This window comes from Accipiter gentilis, chromosome 22, assembly GCF_929443795.1.
Source record: "Accipiter gentilis chromosome 22, bAccGen1.1, whole genome shotgun sequence".
In the NCBI taxonomy this organism is placed as follows: Eukaryota; Metazoa; Chordata; class Aves; order Accipitriformes; family Accipitridae; genus Astur; species Astur gentilis.
In genome coordinates, this window is record NC_064901.1 from 22146267 (window position 1) to 22159285 (window position 13019).

The 13019-nt window shown below is 37.3% G+C and overlaps 1 protein-coding gene across 2 annotated transcripts in view; it reads left to right on the forward strand.

Annotated features, from left to right (window-relative positions):
* The window catches only part of FUT8 (fucosyltransferase 8), a 111611-nt gene that overhangs the window by 26454 nt on the left and 72138 nt on the right, over positions 1-13019 (forward strand). For both annotated transcript variants that reach the window (XM_049825658.1, XM_049825659.1), the window contains exon 3: positions 3627-3717. The gene's annotated coding sequence lies outside the window, so the exon portion shown is untranslated. The remainder of the gene's footprint in view (positions 1-3626; positions 3718-13019) is intronic.

A 13019-nucleotide genomic window follows, 5' to 3' on the forward strand; every position in this document is an offset into this window, starting at 1 on the left:
ATCAGTAAGCATGTTTGAATACATTTTAACTAGGTCATGCTAGAGTGCCTTGGGGTCCATTCTTCTAGAGGACTGATGGCAAATCTGTAGCTTACATGCATTTTAAATGCAACTCCCACTTTAGAATCACATCGTGTGACCAGTAGTGGGGTCATGCTGACACAGGGGCTGTTGGTTAATAGAAAACCCCAGCTACTGGAAGAAGTCAGCCAGCAGCAGTCAAGTTCAGCAGGATGTTCCACCAAGTCTTGTTCAGGGAAGCTTCTGAGCACTTCATCTTTTCAGGATATATGCAGTACTATGTGGCTATTGTCCATGTTAAGATTTTGGTATGCAGCTTGATGGGCTAAGAACATTGGCCTTCTTTAGAGGTTTACTGATCTCTAGAAGTATTTCACAGAATTAGGGATATTAAGTTCTGTACTCTATTAAGAACATAGCAAGTTCTAAGTTCTGTTAAGAAAGGGATGGGCCGTTTCTGTTTATCAACTCGCATCTACTAATGCAGGGCAGAAAACCCAGTTCTTTTCAACCTCTTGATTGAACTACTATATATTTTTTTGTAAGCATTTTTGAGGCTTCAATTTGAAGGGAATGAGTGACTGAAAATCCATTACCTCATTAAATCATGTTTCAATGGCTGATTCCTTTTAGCTGTTATACACTTACAGGTTTAGGAACTCCTTTCCCCTTCCTCATGAGATGAATTTATCTAGGTTAAACTCCTAATCCCTGGATTTTGTTATGCCTTTGTTTGCAAGTGTAAGAAGCAATTCAATGTCAGAAATCCTTTCTTTTTTAACACAAGTCATGTCTTTCTAACTTCTGTAGTCTGTTCTTTTACTATATTGCTTCTGTAGATTCCCACTCTTCCTATTTTCTTTTGGAATGAGGTTTCTGCAAGGGCTGTCAGCAGATTATTAACTTATTACTCTGGAGGAAGATCATAGAATTGATGTTTGAATTTTTATTAATTCATTCTTGACTGTGGCTATATTAGATTAGAGTTGTATGGAGTCAATACAGTATGTAAACAAGAATAAATAAACCTTCGCTTTTATATAATTGTCCTGTTAATTTTCTAACATAATTTTTATCTAACAAAGACATTTGGTTACTTCAGATAAGACAAAAGGTAACTTCTTACTTTGCTGTGTTTCTGGTTAATGTATTGTTATGTATGTATAATGTTAAACGGGACTGTAAAACTGAAGACTGCTTTATCCATTGCTTATTAAAATGAGTCCGTGTATATAATTTCCATGGAGGAGTGTATTGTTTCTGCAATTGACTCTTTTATCTTTCTAAAAGAAAAATCACCAGTTACTTTTTGTCTAAGTGTTTGACAGAGCATTTTGCATATGTTTGACAAGTAAGCTGCTCTTTTTGAGTTACAATTCCCTCTTTTGTTTAAAATTGCATCAATTGTCAAAAAATTTAGAAATTATCTTTTTTCAAGGTTTAAAATGTAATGTTACAAAACTAGTAAGCACTTTTATTACTGTATCTAAAACAAAGGAGTGCTTAATATTTTCAAACACTAGTTGTTTTTATTGTTGATGTAAGTCTTCTATCTAGTTTAAAAAAGTTCTTACTTCTGACTAGTTCTTAACTCCTGTTAAACTGTTTCGAGGTCAGTCTTCTGTGTCTACCTTCGATTTAAAAAAAAACAAGTGCTGTGGGTACGGATCTCTCTGAACCACTGCCTTTGTGATAACTGAACCACTATGTGTTTATATAGCATAATTTTGAGAATGTTTAGTCTGTGATATTAAAATTACTTAAATTGTTGTTTTGTTTTTTTTGTTATTTTTTTTTTTCCTGATCTCTGACCAGAAGCTATATAGTTGAAGTAGGATTAGTAGTAATACTTAACTTTGTTCTCCATTGCTTTTGGGGTTGTTTTCATAGAAAAAAAAATTTAATAACTACAGGTGTATGGGACACCGAGTTGGCCATAATTTTGATGTGGTTCTGCATAGGCTTTTTCCTTATATTTTGCTCCTCAAGGGAGACCAAATGTTTTTTAATTAAAGAAGTGCCAAGTTTTATTAGAATAGCGGTTAAGATAGTTAACATTTTAAGTATTGCAAACTCGGTGAATAGGGAAGAGAGAAGAAAAGTAAATTATTTTTTTTAACAACATTTTCCCTGCCCACATTGTCATTGTGTATGTGCTCTTGCTTCCACTTGGTTACAGTTAATTCAGTGACTTTAAGCTGTGAACTGCACAGCGCCCTCTGATCGGCTGGAGGTTTTTCCTATTGGGTATAAGGTCAGGTAGCCTGCTCCCTGCTCCTTACTGCAGTTTCTTTGCTTGGGCTGCAAGCTCCTGTAGTGGCATTTTCTCGACTGCCATACTGTCCAGTTTCTTGAACCTCCCAGACCTGAGCATAGTCAGGAGATCTCCAAGGAATGCAGATTGTCTCTCTTTCTCTGGGAGGCCCTACCTGACCCCGTCATCTTAAGCATTAAAATGATTGTGAGCAAGCAAGCAGAATGCTTCCTGCCCCACTAATACTGCCTGTCAAAACGAATGGAGGGCACTTCTAAAAAGTATGAAGCTAAATACATCTAAAGGTATTACTAGAATTCACAGAAGGCAAGGCTTGGAACAATATGTATGTTGTCTTTAATAAATACTAAAATGCACAAAGAAGAATTTTGTTATGAGAGCTGAATTATGTTTTTAGGTTAAGTTATGAAGAGAGCTTATTTTTTTTGCAAGATAGGAGAAATTTTCTTGAAATTTTGGCAGTTGTATTCTTCTGCTATGGAATTCTTTTGAAGAGCGGTTCAATTTATTTGTATTTTGTTTTCTTCATGTCTCTAGATTTGTGATTTCTCCAGTTGCATTAAGTGATTATTCTAGTGACTTTTAATATTTTCATTAAAAGAATATTCATTTTCTTTGCAAGGTTTCCTTAACATATTTATACTTTTCATAAACCATAACATATATGAAAGAATATATATTAATACCCTTCTATTCATTTTATAAAAAATAAGGTTCAAAATAATATTCCCCATCCTTGGTTTGTTTTTTTTTTTCAATTTCAAAGTTATGACTGGTATTTTGAATAGGGAGTAATGCTAAGAGATGGGGAAGCAATTATTTGACAAAACTGCTAAATGGCTGAATTACTTTAATTGATTATGCAGATTTATATCTTTCATTCAAAATTTATAACATCTTTCAGCTGCAAATTTGATAGTATCAGTAAATACTAACGAATTGAACTTCAAACATCATTTTGGAGTTGGCAAATATTAACCAGGGAAACTGGGGCCTGGTGAGACTGCCTTGTACAAGTTACTCACTAAATCAATAAAGAACCTAAAATTTTCTTTGACTTAATTCTTTGATTGCTTGATCACATTGTATCTAATCTAGGTATAATGAAAGATGATAGTTAAAAATATTCTGATTAAGTGATTTATCTTTGTGGAAAATCCATAATTAGTTAAATAAAAAGTAGAAAATGTGATATTTTAAGGTGAAGAATTAGGTTCTTTCTCAATGTTATGATACAAGGGCAAATCCAAAGGAAGGTTTTCTTATAGAAAAAAGAAACACTTTTGTTTGAATGTGAAACTAAAGGGACCTTCTTTTTTCTTTTAATCAGTTAATTTCACTGGCTGCTGGACTAGTGGAATTACTTGTTAACCTCCAAGCCCATGATGCAGTTGTGTTTATTTCCTGCTGTCATGGAGAGGGTAAGCTGTTTTTCAGATGTGTTATGAACTTATGATATTTTAAAATTTACTGCTGTTTATGTGAAAGATAATATACATTGTACATTTGCATGTTATGTATTTTAGAATTTTTTTTCACACTAAAAGCTGTAAAAAATGCTGAGGAGTTCTCAGGAATTAAATTCCTGAGGAGTTCTGTTATTTCACGGAATCACAGAATAGCTGACTTTAGAAGGTATCTTTGGAGATCTTCTAGTTCAGCCCCACTGGTCAAAGCAGGTTCAACTGGAGCAGGTTGCTCAGGTCTGTGTCCAGTCTCCAGGGATGGAGACTTCACTAACCTGCCCAGCCTGTTCCGGTGTGTGACCACCCTCACAGTAAAAAGTCTAGGCTTAGGCTTAAATGGCATTTCATGTTTTAGTTTCTGCCCATTGAATAAAATAGAATATTTCAACTGAAGGGTTGTACAATGATCGTTTAGTCCAACTGCCTGACCAATTGAGGGCTGACCAAAAGTTAAAGCATGGTATTAAGGGCACTGTCCAAATGCCCCTTAAACACTGACAAGCTTGGGGCATTGACCACCTCTCTAGGAAGCTGTTCCAGTGTTTGACCACCCTCTCGGTAAAGAAATGTTTCCTAATGTCCAGTCTAAACCTCCCCTGGCACAGCTTCGAACCATTCCCAGGCATCATATCACTGGATACCAGGGAGAAGAGATCAGCACCTCCCTCTCCACTTCCCCTCCTCAGGAAGCTGTAGAGAGCAATGTGGTCACCCACCCCTCAGTCTCCTTTCCTCCAAACTAGACAAGCCCAAAGTCCTCAGCCGCTCCTCATAAGACATTCCTTCCAGCCCTTTCTTTCACCAGCTTTGTTGCCCTCCTCTGGATGCATTCAAGGACCTTCACATCCTTCTTAAATCGTGGTGCTCAGAACTGCACGCAGTACTCAAGGTGAGGCTGTACCAACACTGAATACCGCGTGATAATCCTTTCTTTTGACCGCCTGGTTATGCTGTGTTTGATGCACCCCAGGATGGGGTTTGCCCTCTTGGCTGCCAGAGCACACTGCTCACTCCTATTGAGCCTACTGTTGACCAGCACCTCCAGACCCCTTTCTGCAGGGCTGTTCTCCAGCCCCTCCTCTCCCAATTTATACTTGTGCCTGGTGTTACTCTGCCCTAGGTGCAGAATCCAGCATTTCCACTTGTTAAATTTCCTCCCGTTAATCATTGCCCAATGTTCCTATGTGTCTAGATCCCTCTGCAAGGCCTCTTGTCCCTCAAGAAAGTCAACAGCACCTCCCAGTTTGGTATCATCAGCAAACTTGCTAATGGTGCATTCAACTCCTGCATCCAGATTGTGGATAAATATGTGGAACAGAAGGGGCCCTAGAATTGAACCCTGAGGAACACCGCTGGTGACCGGTCACCAGCCGGGTGTAGCCCCATTCACTACAACACTTTGAGCTCTGCCCTTCAGCCAGTTCTTCAGTCAGCACCCCATGAACCTGCTCATCCCACAGTTGGACAACTTGTCCAGAAGGATGCTGTGAGGGACAGTATCAAAAGCCTTACTAAAATGCAGAAAAACTACATCCACCACCTTCCCTTCATCCACTAGGTGTGTGACCTTATCATAGAAGGTTATCAACTCAGTTAAACAGGACTTTCCTTTTGTGAACCCATGTTGGCTGTGCCTGGTGATTGCATTATACTTTAAATGCCTTTCAATAGTACCCAGTATAGTCTCCATAATTTTTCTAGGAACTGAGGTTAGACTAACAGGTCTGTAGTTCCCCGGGTCTTCCTTCATGACTTCCTGTAAATGGGAATAACACTGGCTAGCTTCCAGTTAGCGGGGACCTCCCCAGACTCCCAAGACCTTTGGCAGATGATTGAGAGGGGTCCTGCTGTAACATCTGCTAGCTCCTTCAATACTCTGTTGTCTATATTAATTGCCTCTTCAACTGTCACTGGGCACCACTGACAAGAGTCTTGGTCTGTCTTCCTTACCCCCATCAGGTATTTTTATATATTGATACATATATATAAATTTTGATACAGGATGTATAGGATATATATCCTGCCTGAACTTTCTCTTCTGACTGAACAATCCCAGCTCTCTCAACCTCTCCTTGCATGGCACATTCTCCAATCCCATAATCATCTTTGTCACCCTTTGCTTCACTTGCTCCAGTGTGACCGTGTGATGTGCTAAATACGAAGATCTTTATCCATTGTGACATGTTGTATAAAATAAGCTATCATGGGGGATTTCAATAGTCAGCTATTTATTTGATCATGAAGAACAAATAGCTAGCAATTGTCTTGTAGTCTTATTTTTCCAGATATCCTTTTGAATCAATCTTCTCTCTCTTTTTACTTTATAACATATTTCAAATCAAGTATTTGTATTTGTTATGAACAGATTTTTTTTGGGGGGGGGAGGGGAGGGAGGAAACATTTGCAGTAACATCTCCTGATTGAATGATGTGAAACTTCCTAAGCTTTTTCTTTTTGGAGGGATATTTAGACCTGTGGTAGATAAAAATCCAGAAAGGTTTTAAGATTTTGTTTTAAACTTACATTAGCAGTGATGGGCTGATGGACTGTGTCAGTAATTAAGGTCACTACACAAGATGCTATGTAAATACTAAAGTGGAAAGAGGGTTCATGTCTTAAGGAAGGGCAATCTAGGTAACAACTAAAGGGATATACAGAAGAGAATGAGGAGATACTAAGCATTTTTAACACAGTAATACTTAGTCACAGTCCCTCAAACATTGATTTCTAGTTGCTATGACAGAACTTTGAAGGGGAGTACGATAGGTAGAAAGATTTAGTCAGTTTGGTGTCAGCTGAAGAAAATCTTGTAGGTATTTGTAGAAGACTACTTGTGGTCAGTGCAGGACAGGAGAGATATTAAAGAATATGTCCCCGTCAATGTTAGTAAATTCTTAAAGAAGCTAGATAATGAGTAGTTCAGTGAAGAACCTTAAATATCACAAAATGATCTTGCTTGTGGCATGGGGAGCTAGAACCTCACAGGGAACTTACAGAAGTGTTCAAAGAGTTGAGGTTATAAAGATATAATATAAACCCAGGAGTATATATTTATTGGTTTCTGTCAAGTGCAAATGAGAGAAGCATGGACAGATATCAGTACCAAAGAGAAAAATAACATTAATCTGGATGCAGTTGAATGAAGACCTAGATAATATTTACTGTTTTGAACAGCAAGGAGGTAATGTAGGGGAATATAATAAAGTATAAAGTAATATTAGAAATTTTGTTAGGGTGAAAGAATTAAGACCTTGTTCAGTAATGGCACCAAGAGTATTATTCTGGATAACAACTCAGGTTTTTCTGGTAGAGATAACTGATGGAGGAGGAGGAGGCTTATAGGAAAGAAAAGAAGTGCATACATTCCTTAGTTACTTTCCCACAGGATTCTGATTGAACTTAGACTTGTAAGCAAGATGGGAAATTACACTTACTGTTCTCTCAGCTTCAGTTTTTCTGCTATACACCTTCTTAAGAACTTCAAAAAGCAGTAGCAACCTTGGTTTGGTGACTTCTGTCATGTCTTCACTGATCATCAGTCATTTTAGGGAATTTGTTGCTGCTACTTGGCTTGCAAATACAGCAACTCTGGAGCTGTCAACCAGCTCTCAGTTTATAATCTACATGTGTTCATCTTTTCTTCTTGACCTTATTTTGGTTGCATCAGTAATCGCTACCTACGATTGTAGGATAATATTAGACATACAGAGCAACTACCTCTGTTTGAAGCTGCAAACAAGCTGTAAGTATTGAATTCCTAAAAGAAGAAGAAATTTGGCACAAGATTGCTTACTGGACATTCTATTTCTTCCTCTGCCTTCCTTTCTGAAGGTGTTTTCATTTCTGTTGTTGGTTTAAGCCCAGCCAGCAGCAAAGCACCATGTGGCTGTTTGCTAACTCCTCCTCCCACAGTGGGATAGGGAGAAGAAAATACAATGAAAAGCTCATGGGTCAAGACAAGGAGAGGGAGGGATTGCTCAGCAGTTATGGTTACAGGCAAAAAACCAGCCTCAACTTGGGGAGAAAAAACCAAAATCAATTTTATTTGTTACCATTCAAATCAAACAGGATATTGAGAAGTAAACGCAAATCTTAAGATGCCTTTCCCCCACCTGTCCCTTCTTCCTGGGCTCAACTCCACTCCTGATTTCTCTACCTCCTCCCCACCAGCAGCACAGGGGGATGGGGAATGGGGGTTGTGGTCAGTTCATCACACACTGTCTCTGCCGCTCCTTCCTCCTCAGGGGGAGGACTCCTCACTCTTCCTCTGCTCCACCGTGGGGTCCCTCCCATGGGAGACAGTCCTTCACGAACTTCTCCAGTGTGAGTCCTTCCCATGGGCTGTAGTTCTTCATGAACTGCTCCAGCGTGGGTCCCTTTCACAGAGTTATGGCCATCTTCGGGCACATCCACCTGCTCCGGCGTGGGCTTCTCCCCGGGCTGCAGGTGGAGATCTGCTCCGCTGTGGACCTCCGTGGGCTGCAGGGAGACAACCTGCCTCACCATGGTCTTCTCCATGGGCTGCAGGGGAATCTAGTCCAGCACCTGGAGCACCTCCTCCCCCTCCTTCTTCACTGACCTGGGGGTCTGCAGGGTTGTTTCTCTCACATTCCAATCTTCTCTCTGCTGCAGGTTTCTTCTTCTTAAATCTGTTCTCCCAGAGGCACTGCCACCATTGCTGATGGGCTCAGCCTTGGCCAGAGGCGGGTCCAGCTTGGAGCTGGGGAAGCTTCTAGCAGCTTCTCACAGAAGCTACCCCTGTAGCCTCTCCCCTGCTACTAAAACCCTGCCACACAACCCCAAAACGATTTCAAAATTCTGCAATGTTCTTTTCAGCTCTAAAATTTTATGCAGTTAAATTGAAAAAAGCCTCTGTGTCGGTCAGCTGAGCATTTTAGGATACACACTAGAAACTCAGAAATAATACCAAGATCCTTTAAGGTTAATTTTTCCTCTGCTTTGAATTTCTTGTCTGTATTGGAATATGCATTCTGCTAATGCTTCTAAATGAATCTTAAGACGACTCTTCTCAAGTTGAATAATCTTGCTTTTAGACTCTAGCTTTAATTCCTCAACTTGTGTTAATTTACCTGTAAGCTGAGAAGTTATCAAGCTTCCACACTCTGTGGCAGAATCTCTTTAACCAAATTTCAGGAGGCATAAATCACATTGCATCGGTCTCCTAAGTTTGTTCTTGTTGGTTATGAGTTTGGTTTTGAACCAAATGAAATGAGTGGGCCTGTAGCTTTCACATAGTTAAAGAAGCCCCTCAGTACCACCTCTTGCTGCCAGGGAGTTTTCTGTGGTGAAGATCCGAAATTACAGTATTTGAAGGCTTCAGTATTGAATAAATCTCCACTTGCAATGAAATTGAAAAGGGTGGTGAATTCCATTAAGAAAATGTTTAATTTGAGAATAATCTGTTGATTGTATCACATGAGCAGCTCATATTTATTTATATAAAATTTTAAGGGAGTATGTGAAGAGAAAATCACCCAAATTGCTCAGAGGAATCCATACAGATATAAAATTAGGTTTTTACAAAAACAGTAGTAAAGATGGAAGTGTGGATGTCGGAGTAAATAGTAAGCAAGCCTCATGATTATGTTTACTTACGTCCTGTGATACATGTGGATATAAGTTAAGAAGAAAAAATAAGTAAATTTACACAATAATTAAGTATACACGTGGAATACCATGAAATTTGTGTGCTTGTTCCAGAAAAAGCAGGAAATAGATAGTTTTTATTCATAGAAAAATAAATTTATGTAACTGAAATGGTGAACTTGAATAGAAAACTAGAGGAACTTCTTTTTGGATACTTAAAAAATCCAAACATTAATACATGTTCTGTGAATGGGTTTCTGTTCTCTGGTTGAAAAAAATAATATGTAATTTGTATATTAAGAAAGGTAACAAAAAACCTTATGGGCGAATGAAATGCTTTCTAAATTGTTTCCAGTCAATATTCTAAAAAGTTTGAAACTAAATTGGATAAAGTCTCTTGGGTTTAGTATAAATGAATGCTAGAATTAGAAATAATTACCAGCCCTGGCTTGATCACATCAGTATGCAAAGCATGGGGACAAATTTTGAAAGAAATGACAACTAACAAAGTAGAGCTAGATGAAGATGGAAAATGAGATAAATGCAACGCAAATTTGCCAAAGATTGTTTGATCTGGATTATTCTAGGTTTACTTATTAACTGTTTCAATGAGGGAAAGTAAATTTCCTAATGAAACACAGTTTGGAAGAAACTGTGTGTCTGGACTTCCTTTCAGCATTTTCTTGGCACACAGAAAATTATAAATTGAGTTAGAGAAAATGTGGATGAAAATAGAATCATTCATTGGAAAAGGAAATAGCTGAAGGGATGAAGTGACAGTGACTTCTGCTGCAAGAAAGTATTAGGCTGGAGGAGAGACACTATCAGTGGAGCGGATTACATCTATTATTCATCTTGTGTGTTTTCAGTAGTGACAACGTCACAAAGATAATAAATTATAATGAAATTTAGGTCACAAAGCAGAGGAGTGTTATGATGGGGGATCAGCAAAATGTGGAAGAAGAATTTTTTACTTGGGGTACTGGAGTGGTAGAATGGGATAAAGTATAATAATACAAAGTTAAAAGGATTAAAAATAAGAATTTCTGTATATAAGATGGGAGGTTATAATTTTCAAGAGATATAGATGCAAAAAGATTTGGAGGTATTATGTCCTTGCAAAACGGTTACTGACTGCCAGAGAAATGTGGCCATGAAAAAGACAAATCCTGTCCTAGGATATATCACAGAAAGCAGGTCCAAGAGAAAAAAGCAAGTATTGATTCCATACAGGACACCGGCAACATCTTGTGTGTTATGTATAAAATTCTGATTTCTGATGTTGTGAAAAGACTTAATTGCAATGGGAGCTGGTGCAGGATGTGGAAAATTTGTCAGCCTCATGCAGTGAAGTGCTTGTAAGCTAGCATATAAGACTCAGACTAGCATGTAAGTCTGCGAAAGGATACGGCTGCTTTCTGTAGATACACCACTGTGTACAGAATAGGGCAGTAGCCGAGCTCTCTAAACTGAGTTTATACTAGTGCAAGAAAACACAAGTAAAAATTAGCAAAATATAAATTTAGTCTGGAAATTAAAGAAGGCTTTTAAGCATTGGAAGGGTGAGTTTTTTAAACAGCCTTCCAGTAATGGGGAAAGGACATCAATTTGTTTTTAGATGCAACTTAAAGAGGTTTCTATGACATGGTTACCTGAAATACTAGGACATAGGATTTGACTGAAGAAATTTTGCCCATATGACCTGGTTCAGATTATGAAGATGGTGTTTCATTAATCAAATACCATATAAGCCTTCATAAAGAATGCATTGTATACACCATTAATAATATTTGCAATGTTTGCTTATTTGTATCAAACACTAAAGAGTCATTTAATTGTTTTTTGTCCTTTGATCCTTAGTTTTATTTTAATATCCTAAAAGGATTATTTCTTTAGGCTCTAATCCTTTGTCAGAGGCTGTGCCATCACATTATTGTTACATAGGAACTGGAGTCAGAAAGTTGGTTGGGTTTGGTTTTATTTTAAATTTTATTTTTATTACGCTAACATTACTTAGAGTAGCATGCTTTCCTAAGACAAAAATTTTTGTTAGTGAAATCTTAATAATACTGATTTAACTTACAGAAGTTTACTTTAAAGTGAAACTAATGATGTGAAGGTTCAATCTAAGTTGCATGTACAGTGAGTGTAACATTCTTTTTGACTGTTTCACATTTAGTGATACGTCATTGTGATAGCCCTTAACAGTGGAGTGAATTTCATGTTTTGTACTGTGAAAAAAGAATTGTAGATGATGTACTTGCCATTAAATATAATGCTGTATATATTAGCTGTAGTGATGTATGAGTTTTGCTTCACGAGTAATTTTTTTTCTTTTCAGCTTAATGTACACTTTTTTTTTTGAGTGACTGTAGGTCAGTAGGTGGTTGAGCCAAAAGTAGACTTGCTTAGCTTGCTTTGAACTGAATCTAAAATAACTTGAAACCGTACATTGCCAAGAAAAAGCTTGATGCTATTCTGGGGCCATAATTCTGAATAGGAAGCAAAAATACACAGGAATATCTCTACTTCATCACTGAAGTTGTTAATGAAAGTATATTGGGAGTACTAAGTTAATAAGGACCTTATTTAAGTCATGGAAGATGCCCTGTCATTTGAAATGATGGTATTGGACTAATCAAATTTCTAATTTGTAAGTACCTTTTAAAGCTTTAAAATAACCAGAAGTCCTTATGAGGGGAGGGTGAGGAAAGATAGTATGTATTTATTTTTTCATTGATTAATCATTTTTGCTATAGCAAAGTAACTTTGACATGGATGCACGTTATTTCTCCTGGTGATGTTGGAACTACACTTGAGTCTTTTATTATCATTTTAATTAAGTTAATGTTCTCTTTACTGTTTACTTTAGTCATTTTGTAAACACTGCATTGCATTGCATTGAAGCAATGGTTTTTAAACAAATCTTCCCTGTTAATTCGACAACAAAACCTTTTTATATGCTCACAATCAACTGTGGCTTACATGTGCAGTATGCACAATTTGATTTCCTGATTAAGGCATTGAAGCAGGCCCTTATTTTTATGTAAATATTCTGTCTTCTCTTTAATGGAGTCTAAATAAATTTGTGACACTAACCACATTTTCTGTGCTATGCATTTAGCAGTAAATAAATTTTAATTTTATTTCCTTTCTCACAATATTATTTTCCATTCAACTAATGCATTAAAGATTGTGTATTCCTAATGATTTATAATAGCAAGTACTTATTAGAACTTTTTTGCTTCATTAAATAATACTGTGTATTTTGTATTGACTTTTTATAATAGAGCTACAGGATTAAATTAATCCTGAAAAACAGCTTACTGTAGGTGATACTTTGCTTTCAACTTAGCATTTGCTTTTAACATTACTTTGTTCTTGTTCTACAAAACTTTTTCCTGATATTGGTTTGGTTTCTTTAGTAGCTGAAACAGGAGTTTGTAATAAGGAATGACAGAAAACTCCTAATTTAAATACAAAAAGCCTTGATGTTAACTACCACCAATATCTATTTAGTTCTCATTGTTTTGAGAAGATTTCATAGCTGTCTGTAGTGTCTTCATCTTCAGTCTCCTATGGAACCAAGCGACACTTTCCGTTCATATGTGGAAGATTTTCCACCATTTATGTAAGTCCAGACTGCTTTA